General features: G+C 38.0%; 1 protein-coding gene across 5 annotated transcripts in view; it reads left to right on the top strand.

Moving 5' to 3' along the window:
* The window catches only part of ASB15 (ankyrin repeat and SOCS box containing 15), a 57009-nt gene that overhangs the window by 12060 nt on the left and 31212 nt on the right, over positions 1–13737 (top strand). For 3 of the 5 annotated variants that reach the window (XM_070466336.1, XM_070466315.1, XM_070466326.1), the window contains exon 3: positions 13318–13386. The gene's annotated coding sequence lies outside the window, so the exon portion shown is untranslated. Of the gene's footprint in view, positions 1–4067; positions 4632–7637; positions 7723–13317; positions 13387–13737 lie in introns of those variants that run through there. The other 2 variants (XM_070466330.1, XM_070466333.1) reach the window with 2 other exon arrangements.

Below are 13737 nucleotides of genomic sequence, written 5' to 3'. Positions count from 1 at the left end.
TACACATTAAAATAAGTTTTGGAGAAGTCTTTCAGTTAAAGTTGTATACATCAAATTATGAGGATAACTTGCTACTTAAATTATTTATAAATTACTTTATAAACTGAAATTTTTCTTTTATTGCTGTCTAAGTCTAGTTGTGAATACAACATGTATGTTTCATAGTTTCTTTTTCTCAATCCCAAGTCTGACAGATTTGGAGGGGAAAATATGAGACTTTGTGGGTATTTTTCAAAAGATTACTGCAGACCACTCAAGGTGAATGACAATTTTTAAGTAAAGCAAATGGGTTAACAAACTGTAAAGAGCCTTGTGACTGCTCCTGCCTTTCAGTCTGGGCAGTGCTGAGGTGTGCGTTGTGCTGCTGGCGCTCCAGGTCCATTTGCAAACAGAGCACCTCCTATTCATTTGGAACAAAATCTACCTCTCAATTTTCGTGGTGAAATATCTGCAAAATGAGAAAAGGGAGGAGAAATTGTGAAATCAGGTCAGGGCATTGTCCTGCCTGGAGTGCTCCTGTAGCTTCCTCTTGCCAGGGCAGTTCTCAGAATCAGATGTTTGCAGGATAGACTCATTCCCCAGCATTTGAAGCTTACATCTTTGTGGAAGGAAGGGTGAGAGACTAGGCTATATTAGAATATTCAAAGGGAGTGTATGTTCAAAATGTTCAGACCCTACACACAGCCTTTGAGATTCTGGTGAGTAAAAAATACCACATATACTAGTTCACCCCAGGGAGAAAGCTCTTTCCCATCTCTACTGCCCTAGAAGAAGAAATAAAATCCTGAATTCCCTTAGTTCAGTATATAACATCCTACACATTATGACTTCTGCCTAAGTCTCCTGCTCATCTACTGCAGGCTTCCCACTGCATTCTGTGACCAGCAATTACCCATACATGGGGGTAATTCACAATTAATTCACAATTAATTTTCTAAAGGAAAATAGACCTATGTGCATTTTTTTTTCTGCCTTGAATACTTGTCCCTTTTTTAGATAACAACAACAACAACAAAAAAAATCCTCATCCTTCTGTGTGTCCTTCTGTGACACACTCTTGTCTTCTCCTGGAAGCTAATTATCACCTTCTTTTGGTCATCTCTTTATCTACTCCATTAACTGATACTAAAAATGGCCTTGTTTAGTATTATCAATGTACCAGGCACATAATAGCAAATAAGCCCATGCCTAGTGAATAAATGAGTGTAGCACTGTTCAAAGGGGATACATGTCATCTAGGTTATGCAGAAATTAGAACTTAGGACTGTGAAAGAAATCAATGTAAACCTTATTTAAGAATTAATTAGCCTTTTAAAATCTAATTTAGATCGAAGGCAATGAGATGGCACACATCACAAACAAAAATACTTTAGCAGAATCTGAAATTTTAAAAGCAAAACATTCAGGCTATATAGAAGATGAAATGATAGCATTACAGATTCTTAAAAGAGAAATTCAAGCTCGTGTAGTTCCAGGCCTAATTTCAGTATTTCACCTGAGAAAGAGAGGATCCCAAGAAATAAGAGACTGACCCATTTCAAAGTATCTCGGCGCTTTCCTTTCTGATGATCTTATATCACAGGAAGCGATATGGAAAGTGAGTTCTCAGGACAAGCTGAAAGTAAGGGCCGTGAAGCACAGCAAAATTCTAAGAAGCCTAGGAAATCCTCTTGCACGGCTCTCACCGTGGCAGTCCTGAGGTCCACCATGACCGCTTGCTGCTTCTGTGTCTGATGATTTTTCTACGGAATTATAATACAACAGTTTTCAATTCTACTTCAGTTTCTGCTTTTTGACATCCTTTTAATCCTCAAGCAGCTGTTGATATAAACTTTAAAAGAACTGATTTTAAAGATCAATGGCCCTTTTTCATAAAGTGAGACAAACAAAATGAGCTGAGAGATATTTTTCAGAGAGAAACAGCCTAAGTAAAGGAAGTAATGTCCCTAAATTTAGGGAAGTTGTATGTGGGTCTTGAAAGCCCCTAGCCATAAGAACCCTGTGTCTTTATTCTTTATACTGAGAAGCAGGACAGAGAGGGGCAAAGATGGAAAACCTCTGAAATTAAGTCAGTTAGGGAGATGATTCTGGAATAGAAGACACACCGACAGTTTGCTGAGTCCCGTGGTCAGTTCTTAGTCCTCATCTTACTTGGCCTGGCAGCAGAATTTGATACAGTTAATTGCTCTCTCCTGCTGCAAATATTTTTCTTCCCCTAGCTTGCGTTCTCTTCTATCCTGAGACTTTGGTTAGCGCAAGGCTAGTCCCTTGAATGCCTGTATTTTTATGCCTTTGTGTATTCATTTGGTGAAATTATCCAGCCTCATGGCTTTGTGTATCACCAATTTGTCTCTCCAGCTCAGACTCCCCTGCCTAAATGTGGACTCGCATTCACCTGCCTCCTTAACCTTTCCACTTGCTTGGATTTTAACAGGTATTTCATGCTATACATGATCCACGCTGAACTCCTGTTCTTCCTCTTTAAACCTGTGCTTTCTGGGACCTTTTCCATATCAACTGATGGTAACCCTATCCTTCTGGTAGTTCAGGCTCCATCTTTCTCTGCCTCGTACACCTGACATCAAATCTAAGACAAATTCTGTACATTTACCTTCAAACAGAGCAAAATACCTTCATGCTAGCTGATGAAATGTTATGCTCTTTCCTGTATCTTGTGCTCAATCACTCAGCTGTATTCAACTCTTTGCAACTCCGTGGACTGCACATAGCCTGGCAGGCTCTTCTGTCCATGGGATTTCCCAGGCAGGAATACTGGAGTGGGTTGCCATTTCCTTCTCCAGGAGTTCTTCCTGACCCCAGGCATCAAACCCATGTTTGATGGGTTTTCCTGCACCTCCTGTATTGCAGGCAGATTCTTTCCCACTGAGCCATCTGTATCCTGAGTACCCTCTTGTATCCTGAGTCCCCAGAAAAGAAAGCCCTCCAGAAAGTATTCACTTACTTGACACTGGATGGTCCGGATCTTCAGGATCGGAGAATTACCCAGACATTCCAAACTGCATCCAAACATTTTCACCAAACCTCAAAACTCAACCTGATTTTAACATTTTTGATTTATAGTCCAAGTGAAGGAAATGTGAAAATCTGCCTTATTTGTATTGTAATTGCATATATTAAATCCTAAAATCAAGCTACAACTAAGCTGTCTATAATAAGTAGACATTCTATGTCTACTTAGAATAGTAGACATTCCATTTTGGAAAAATCAGAGTGTTTTATTCCTGGATTGACACTATTTACTAGAGGTAAATCTAAGTCTAGCAGAAATAATCACATTTTTCTGGTTTCCTGAATCATTAAGCTTAATTTTTATATTGAAATTGAACAAAATGGTAAGTCAGTTTTGAAATGTAAAAAATAAAAGATCTGAATGCAAGTGGGGCATTAATGTATCTCTTAATGGTAATGAATTTATGTTGAAATTTTAAAATTTTAACATGGTAAATTTTATTCATCAAATTCTTATAATTTTTCCATAACAGTTACTGTCAAAATGCTCTTTTTCATAATTAACTATTAATAGGGGAAATGTCATACCCTAGCAACTTAAAAAAAAATCAAAACATAACAACAAGCGCAATTCTTTTCAGAAAGAACAGAATACTGAATTTTTAGTAATTCAGATTTTACTTTGGTTGTCAGTATGAAGCTCTGTTATACAGTCTTGATTATGATTATGTTCAATTGATATAAAAAGATACTAAGAATAGTGAGAGTCTCCTTGCCTTAAGTCACTATCAATGTAGGATATGTAAGAGGTTAGAATTAGAAAAGATTAGAAGAAAAGGACTCAAAATACTTTGATTATCCATTAATGTAAAACTGATCTCTCTTTTTAAAATTCAAATGTGTATATGTATGAGTCTTTTGTTCTCTGACCCTCTCTTCTGTAGCCTACTTATGTCTTATCTCTCTTACCAAATTTGGGCCTCTTTTCTATTTATTTTTCTCTGCAAGGTGGTAAACTTCTTCAGGACTAGAGCTGTGTGTCCCACCCATCTTGGTGTGCAGGCCTGGAGCAGTCTGGCACCACATTCTATGTATACTAAAATGTCTGCATTTATAGCATAGACGACCGAATGGGACAGTTGCTCTAAGTTCATTTTATATCCCCAGAGTATGGTACTATTAGTACGGACTTTGTACAGTGATTACTGTTTTTCAAGGAATCTCCATCATTATGCTCTTATTTTATTCTCATCGCAGTGGGAAGTAATGAGAGCAGTATTTACACAGGTGGGGACTAAGGCACAAGCATTTCAGTGATTTGCCTTAATTCACAAAGGTATGGGCAGATCTGAGACTAAAGTACAAATTCCCTGCCTTCTTTTAGTTTAGAGTTCTTTCTCTTAGATGCACTTGAAATGTCTCTCATAATGTTGAAAATTAAGAGCTTTGTTCTAAAAAGAGAAAGAAAGAAAGATCAACTCGCTTTCTTAAAATTCACCTTAAGTTTTAACTGAATCAGCCTTTACTTTAAGTGAGGCAGGAAGTAACTGCTAACCCGGTGTTAGGCAATAATAAGTCCCCAGTGTTGGCAGAACATTTAGCACATATTGATGTGTGCTTTCTACGTGGCAAACTCTTTACCAGACACTGCTGATGAAGTGGTAAGTGAACTGGGGCCAGTACAGAATACTCCCGCTTTTTGCCCATCGTTAGTTCAGTGTGCTAGCTACAGCACTGTCTTACTAAAAACTACCTTCTCTTCACTTGCCTTTGTCCCTCTGCGTGGAAACAAAAGTGACAGTGATGTCAACAATGCAGGTTCTCCCAGGGGCCTGTGACATCAGCGCTACTGATGGAAGGCAATGCTAATATATTTGACTCAGAGTTCTAGTTGTTGCTCAGTCTGGGGAAAAAACAGACAATAGAAAGCACAACAAATGCAAACAACCATTTATCAAAGTCCTAGGAAGCACACGAAAATAAAAAGCATACTTTTCTCACATTTTTCTACTGTTTTATACCCAACTGAAATAAAATGTGCATTTTTTTTTTACAACAGCCCCCAAGACCAAACTAATGAACAAGTGTAGAAAGGGAGGAAGGAGGAGAAGAAAATCTGAACTATACTAAAGTAAAAATGAAACCAAGTGAGGTACACAGTACCGCTCACTAAACTACAAAATAATAGAGCAGAACAAGGTTGGGTTCTCCAAGGTGTGTAAACAACCCCATGTTGTTCAGGAGGCAAAGCTAAATGCTCTGATAAGGCTTTTATGAATAAGGGGATGTATTGAAAGAGAATATGGTAATGGCCTTGTGGGGTGGATGGCATTATATGGCTTATCATAGCAAGAGTTGTGTGTTAAAACTCACAGTCAAAGGCCCAAAAGCCCCACGCCTGTTTTCAGGAACACAGAATACCTGTGGGCAAGTGAGAAGTGTGGCCGAAGAGCGTGTCTTAAACATGAAGGCCAGGAAGCCACGTCACTCCCTAGAGTTCATCATGCAGTGCTGCCCGAACCTCCTGTCCCCCAAATAAAAAGGAGTGGTTCCAGGGACAGTCCCTTTAACAATGTGTTACAACCATTTCCACCGAAGCCTCCTGGTGTCAGCTGCTGAAATTAGCATCTTGACACAGGACATGCATTTCTTGCTATATATAGATAGAAGGGACACGTATTTGGATGTTGGTATCATTGTATGTACCTTCTCAGAACAATGATAATATTCAGTAGCCCTTCACTGCCTGATCATACCCCTCACTGAAACTCACCCTAATCTACAAAACAGGGGTGCATGGTTCAAAAACCCAATTCGCTTTGTTTCCACTTGAGAAAACCAGCAGGAAAAGTCAGTTTCCAAAACAAGCAAATGCGGAAGTGATTATTACCATTGTGAAAAGCTCATTTTCTTAAATACTTGAATTACGCAAAGCCTGTTTCACTGTGTGTGTATAGATGATTAGCTACTTGAGAAATAAATCTCGTAAAAATGGTGAGTGCCAAGGTCATTGTGTTATTATTTTTTATTATTATGGTTTTGATTACTATTACCCCCATATTACAGATGAATAAACTGAATCTCAGAGCTTTGAAATAGCAAATGTAAGGTGACAGAGTAAGTGGCAAGGCAAGACTTGGTCATAGATCTGTGTCATCAGTAGCATATTTTCATTTATTTGATACATTGTTTCTCTTTTTTGTTCTGTTATATTAAGCATTATTTTTGATATTGTGCAACATATCTAGATCCACAGTAATCATTATATAAATGCATAAAATGGGCATAAGTTTATTCATATAAGAGCAGAAATGTCCCTGAAATGTGCCAAATCACATTTTTAAATGTTGAGTATAGATTTTTCTTAACCTTCATATAAATTTTTAAGTATAACTTAAGAAAAGCTCGATAAAAAGTAGAATTTCACAGTGCTGCTTGCTTTTTACAGGAATGCTTCTTTGAAAAATTTCAAATCAGATTAATAATTATAAAACATACACAGTATTCTAGCCTTCAACCTTGATTATTTCAAGACATGGTAATAATGGCATAAATACAAAATATTTCTTGGGATTTGTTCCAAGGCTGACAGAAATACAGCCTTTTTTTTTTTTATATATCAGAAAGAGAAGGTAGAACCTCTGATTTCACATTTATGGTTTTCCACATTTTGAAATAAACCTAATAAATCCACTACAGTCCATGTGTTTATTCCTTAACACTAATTACAGAGTGACACAAAGAAAAATCAGAGAGATACAAAGAAAAACTAATGCATATAGTACTCCCCGAAGCCTCGGGAGTAGAGAGTTCTCGGAAAAAAGGGAGGGAGTAAGAGCAGTAAGTCCAATAGAGGGCCTGAAAACTAAGAAACAGAAAAGTGTCTGTCGATCTTAGACACTAGCAAGTCAATGAGACCCTTGAGACGAGTTGTTTTAGTGGAGAGGTTGGGACAGAAGCCAGATGGCTTTGTTAATGCTGACAGTGACCGAGTTAATCCAGGGATACCCATGTCAAGACAAACTTCAGGCAGATTATTTTCATTAGAAAATCAGTGAGACCCTCAACTTTTTAAATAGAAAACAAACAACTCTTTGCCGATTAAAATAATTTTCTGCTTGCTTTATCTCTGCTGCTCACTTTATATGTTTTATAACTTGACATTAAAAGTCTTGATCAGATTAGATGTCATTGCATATCATATCCCCATCTGTGTATCAGACTGGCAGTTTTGAAATGCAAATCAAATCAAAGCCAGTAGATTCCTACAACAAGAAGATTGTATTTAATGAGATTTGACATGAGTCTGAAAGATGAAGAATGAGAAATAATGTGTGTTAAAATTGACTACAAGTGGACTGGAGTCTGCAAACACAGAGAGTCACAGGTTTGTTTCTTGAACCACTGATTTTAAAATGTTTTAAAATTTTACTTAGCTGGTTTTGCTTTTTTTGGGTTGGCGGATCGTTTGTTTTCATGAGAGCTCTTTGAACCAGTGAGGATCTGGATAATCTTATTTTACCTCTGCGGCTGTGTGCTTCTTGTGATGAGGGTCCAGAGAAGTGGTGGGTAACACTTCACTGTGCGCCAGGAATCGCTCATGTTTCAGTTGTACAAGGTCAGAGCTTAATTTAGCCACCAACTGGGTACTTAATTTTAGATACACAGAGGAACACATTGGCTCCAGGTCACTTCCTCTGATTTAGGGAGGCAAGGCCCTGGATAAGAATGACAAGACGATCATTCCAAAAGGTGAGATTATGAAATATTTGATCTGTACCTCATCAACTAGCTTCAGTAGTTTAGTATTAGGAATATTTTGAAGAGATGGAAACATACTGTGGTCACTTCTCATTACCTTCTTTCTGATTGATCACCTGTTGGTTTGCTTGTCAATGGCCTTTTTAATTATAGAATAAAGCCAGGGTCGTTTTGTTTGTTTACAGAATATTAACTCAATTGCATAATTATTAAGCTTAATAAAAAATAGTATCATAAGTAAAGCAGATCAAGAATGAATATGCTTCTAAGTATCAGTATATACACTGTGGAATGTCTTTGCTAGCTTTGGTTTCTGAGGAAGAATTAAATGATTGTTGTGAATAATTAAATTTCTCTCAAGACTTTTTAAAATCACTTATAACAAAAAATGAATTAAATTTTAAAAATTTAATTTATATTCTGATAAAAAATTCCTTTAAATTCTTTTTAGTCAGATGGAAAACAAAGGAACTCAGTAGAATTGTAAATTCACTTCTGGAAGTTCAGTCAGAGTCTGGAGGCTGGAAGGTCCTTAAAACGTACCTGAGACCATCACTCATCTGGTTCTTCAGTGAACAGATGATTTCTAAGGAACATTCTACATCTAAAATAAAATGGTTCCTAGGAAACAGCAGTAGCGTGCACGGAGAACACTCTTTTTAACATGCTTTTTGCTGAGAACATTGTACAATTGTAAAATATCGTAATTCTACACTTTGTTTTTTTAATGGGAATACCTTGTTTTGAAATGAAAATATACCTAAAATATTTATAGTTTTACTAGAGTTGTTTGGCAGTTTGCTAGTTGCTTGCTTAAACTCATTAGAAAATTTTTTCTGGGGCTTGTGAATATTTGGATTATAGAATAAGATTGTTTGGTATTAATTCTGAGTAGCTGAGTCATCAGTTACAGTACAAGAGTCAAGCTGTGTGACCTCCAATGTCAAATGCCTCAGTTCATATCTACATCTCCATCACTCAGTAGATATTCAGGCTTGGACAAATTACCAAACCATTGTGTGCCTCAGTTTCCTCATCTGTAAAATGGGAGGAAAATGTGTCATAGAAATTATATGACATAACCTGTTTAGCATACTTAGCATAATGCATGTCACAGGTAGGCACTTAATAGATGTTACTTATAATAATTATTAAATTTGATAAAACAAATATTTATTGAGGACCTGCTGTGTGCTTGACTCTCTGCTAAACCTTTGAAGGAAGGGCAGATATTGGTGCTGTTTCTGGGGAGAATGCATTATTTAAAGGCAGCAAACTCCTTAGTGCATGGATCCTATTGTCTGGTGTCTAGCAGTGTGCCTGAAATATAGCAGATATTGAATATTTTTGAATGAGCAAATAGGATGGTCTGAAATTCCTAATAAAACTTAATAATAATTATTGAGAACTGGTGAGTCAGTGTTCCTCATTTGCTTTTTTGTCTCAGTGGAGAAGGAGAACATAGTAGATACTACGTATCTGTATTTCAACAAGATATTTGACAGCATCTCTTGACGACGGTCTTGTTATCAAAAAGGAGACATTAATACTAGATGTGGTGTCTTTGGGAGGATTTGTAAATGGATAAACAGACTTTCTTGAAGGGTGCTAAATAATAGATCAACGTCAACCTGAATGTCTCTGTCCTACGCCAGTTTCTGTTAACATTTATCATTATTAATGGAGCAGGTAGACACAGAAGACTTGCAAATAGAACAATAATACTTGGAGGATAGAAAATGTATTTTCTTTTAGCTGATTGAAATAAAGGTCAAATCCAAAAGAAAGAAGTAAATGGAATAGGACTAAATAAAGAGTCCAGTACAGAATTGTGCAGCAATGATGAGGATGGAAAAAATAACATGTAGAATTTAGGGCAACAGGAATCCAAATCAGGTCTGTAACATGAGAGCCCCAAATTCATCTGAACTTGGGTTAAACTAACACCTCTTCAGTGTCCAGCAAAAGGGAAGTGATCACAGTTGCTTAATGTGTTGGTTTGACTGTAGCTGTTGTGTTGCCTTCAGAATCCATGGTCCAGAACTGCTTCTAGGAAGAGATGGATAAACGAGTGTGTTTACAGGAAAGCAGTCATCATGGTGGAGGGCGGTAAGCTGTTGACAGGAGGAACAGTTGTCCAGGCCTGGGCGGAGAAGGCTCAGTGGGACCTGACAGCCTTCCTGAGGGCTCTCGTGTGGCAGACAACAAATATTTTCTCAGCGTGGCTCTGAAGAGTAGACCTAGGAGCACAGAATACTGACTTGAGGAGATGGATTCAAGTTCAATATATTTTCTAATTGTTAAAGCCGGCCCAAGATGAAGGGCTGTGTGGGGTATAGTAATCTGCCTGCTACTTTGCTTTTCAAGCTGAGGCTGGACAATTTCTAGACAGCATCTGTAAGTAGAATTTACAAGTGGGGCTTACCTAATGGTCTTCAGCTCTGAAGTCTGGTGATTCTAAAGAAAAGAAGGAAAGAAGAAAGTGAAGTCGCTTAGTCATGTCTGACGCTTTGCGACCTCATGGACTGTAACCCATCAGGCTCCTTGGAGCCTGATAGGATTTTCCAGGCAAGAATACTAGAGTGAGTTGCCATTTCCTTCTCCAGGGGATCTTCCCAACCCAGGGATCAAACCCAGGTTTCCTACACTGCAAGCAGACACTTTACCATCTAAGCCATCAGAGAAGCCCCGGAAATAAAATAATGAGTATGCCAGAGAACCTGTTTTAAGATAAGGATTAGAGCTCAAACCACCAGACAATCCTTAGAATTCTACTTCCTTGTTCCAGAGGGCTTCAGTCACAGAATAATAACAGGTAACAGGTAATGTTTCTTGACTACTTGCAACGTCAGACACAGCTAATAAGGCAGTTAAGCCAGGAGGGCAGGTTCAATTACTGTCTCCAGCAGAAAGAAATCAACAGCCTGTATATGATTTCAAAATAACATATGAAGAAATGCAATGACTCATTATTGTTTGAGTTTTGAATGAAAAAGGATTTGATGAGACCAAACAGACCACAGTCCCTGAGGTCACAAAGAATCTGACATGACTGAGCATCCGAGCAAGCATGGACGCAAACAGGAACTTCTGCTGGATTCAGTGAAACTTTTCAGGAACAAATATTTTTAGAGAGAGAATATATGTGTATGTATATATGTATTTGGGCTTCCCTGGTGGCTCAGTGGTCAAGAATCTGCCTACAATGAAGAAGACGCAGATTCAATCCCTGGGTCAGGAAGATCCCCTGAAGGAAGAAATGACAACCCACTCCATTATTCTTGCCTGGGAAATCCCATGGACAGAGGAACCTGGCAGGCTATAGTCCATGGGGTTGCAAAGAATCAGACACAAATTATTGACTAAACAACAATAACAGTATATGTTTTTGTATATGTATAAGTACATATATGCATATGTATGCACATTTTTATTAAGGTCTAAAGATATTATTTTTATTATTGTGGCTAATTCATGTAATCAGAAGTTTTTTACTCACCCTACACCTCAATTGTATAATAAAATTGTGCAAATAAAGTGCAGCTATTTTATAATCTGTAACTGGCTTCACCATCCCCAGGAGCTGCTGCTCACTGATTAGTGCAAAATAAATTTGGTTTCATGCAGATGACACAATAAGTTAGGTGATGAAACCTTTGCTTGGATGACTCATGTAAATGGATCAGATTTCTGCTGCTTCTTCTCTATTAAGTATTAAGTGAAGTGAAAGTAGCTCAGTTGTGTCTGACTCTTTGCAACCCCATGGACAGTCCATGGAATTCTCCAGACCAGAATACTGGAGTGGGTAGCCTTTCCCATCTCCAGGGGATCTTCCCAACCCAGGGATCAAACCCAGATCTCCTGCACTGCATGGATCCTCCTTCTCTGCTTTACTATAAATGAGGGCAATTTTCTCTCTTCTCGACCTCACAAAGTCTGGCCTGCCAGGAAGCAACCTATCTTACCACCTGTAAGGTTCAGCCTGTGAACCAGATACCAGGCCTGTTTTCTGGAAGACTTTATAAGATTTGGCTCAAAAAAGTCAATCTTAGTTCCCTCAGAGTGTCAGGTCATATCTGATTACAGGAACCTCATTCTCTTATATGATACTTTATAGTATTAAGTATTCTTCAAGGAAATGACTGTTAATAGCTGTATAGTTTTCCATAGCTTAACTACACAATAATATCTTCTACAAATTCCCTCTTGTTGGACATTTTATATTGTTTCTAATGATTTGGAAGTTCAACTATGCCTGAGATGAACATTTTCACATACAAATCTTTTTCCACATCTCTGAATCTCTATAAGATAGATTCTTAGATTTAGAATTACAGATAAAAGGGTGAGTCTTTAAAAGGATCAAGTTATCATGCCAGCTTGTGATAAGGGCACATCTATGAATAAGTTGCCTCTTCACAGGCCATGCCTGCTCTATTCTTATTCATTCTCTGTTTGTATTCCTCGGGAAATCCACATAATTGTAAACCTAAAGCTCCCTCCTACTTTACATCACTTTCAAAAGGTAGTATGCCATCTTCCTTCATCTATCACAATTGAAATGGCCTTGGAAATCAATATTACAGAGTAAAAATGTCTAATGTTGTAATATGGAACTAGAGATAAAGAAAACTAGTATGACAGGCTTTATCATAGTATATTTACCTAGAAATTAAGCCTAAGTTAGGGCAGTCCTGAAATTGGAAGTGCACTTGGCAAAAACATGTGTGTGACATGGAGAAAAAAAAAGGATAGCTTAATCTATCCTTTTGCTAATTTTAAGAGTGTGTTTAATTTTTTATTCATTCAGCAAATACATAGTGAATTCTTAATTACATACTAGATATCATACTTAGTGTCTAGAAAAAAATATATCTATGTTGGCTTTTTATATCATTTCTAAAGTGTTGAAGGTATTTTGTTGTTGTTCAGTCACAGAGTTGCGTCTGACTCCTTGGCAGCCCCATGGACTGTAGCCCACCCGGCATGGCTGGCGTATTCTTTACCACTGAACCACCAGGGAAGCCCTGAAGACATTTTAAGGCAACATAAAAGTAGCATTCATCATCTGGACTAAGGGGTGTGTGTGTGTGTGCATGTTTTATCAGAGCTAGCTGTGCTATTAAGAAAGATGCTGCTTGGACTGGTCTAGGTCTCCTTGTCATCCGTAGGATTTCTCTCTAATAGAAAAGACAAATATCATCAAGAGGGAATGACTGTGACTTATTACTTGTAGATAGAAGTAACTTGTGTCTATGTGTTGGAAACCAATTCTGACAATTTTACCTCCTCCTGAAATCTCTTGGGGACTCGTTGACTCTGTTGCTGAAATGAGCCTAATGAAGCTGATTTGCACTTTGTACTACAGGATTCTGAAGAAGCAAACGTGTGTAGCCACCAAATAAAAAAACAAAACTGTTGCAACATTTTATTTGTTTTTATTTCTGTATGTCTTCAGATCTACACAAGTGAATGGTCAAAGTGCAGAAAAATGAAAGCGAGTATTGTTTTGCGTACACTAGCTGTGAAATCTTCACAAAACCAAAATGTGAAAATGCCTTTTAACTAAAGCTACTCTTCTCGTAGGACGAATCCTGATGATTCTCTCTGGAATCTCCAGCAGATGGTTTTCTCTGGGACCATAGCGGTTTCAAGGTAAAAGAAAATGTCCTCAGATAGCAGCAGTATCAGATACTGCCCCGTTGTTGCTGCCCCGTCCCCGTGCCCCTGTTTCAAACAGCAGAACCTCAGAGCATTTGGAATTGGGCTAGCCCTGTATAAAGAAAACCAAATTTTACTGTATTGCCCTTTTCTTATCCCCTCCTGTTACCTCCCACTAGATTCAGTCTTAGTGAAAGTGAAAGTGTTAGTTGCTCAGTTGTGTCCAACTTTTTGCGACCTCATGGACGGCAGCCTGCCAGGCTCCTCTGTCCATGAAATACTCCAGGCAAGAATACTGGAGTAGCTTGCCATTCCCCTCTCTAGGAGATCTTCCAGACCCAGGGA

This window comes from Odocoileus virginianus, chromosome 1 (assembly GCF_023699985.2).
Source record: "Odocoileus virginianus isolate 20LAN1187 ecotype Illinois chromosome 1, Ovbor_1.2, whole genome shotgun sequence".
NCBI classification, from domain to species: domain Eukaryota; kingdom Metazoa; phylum Chordata; class Mammalia; order Artiodactyla; family Cervidae; genus Odocoileus; species Odocoileus virginianus.
Note: the sequence above shows the minus strand (reverse complement) of the source record. Positions and strands in the feature narration are given on the sequence as shown.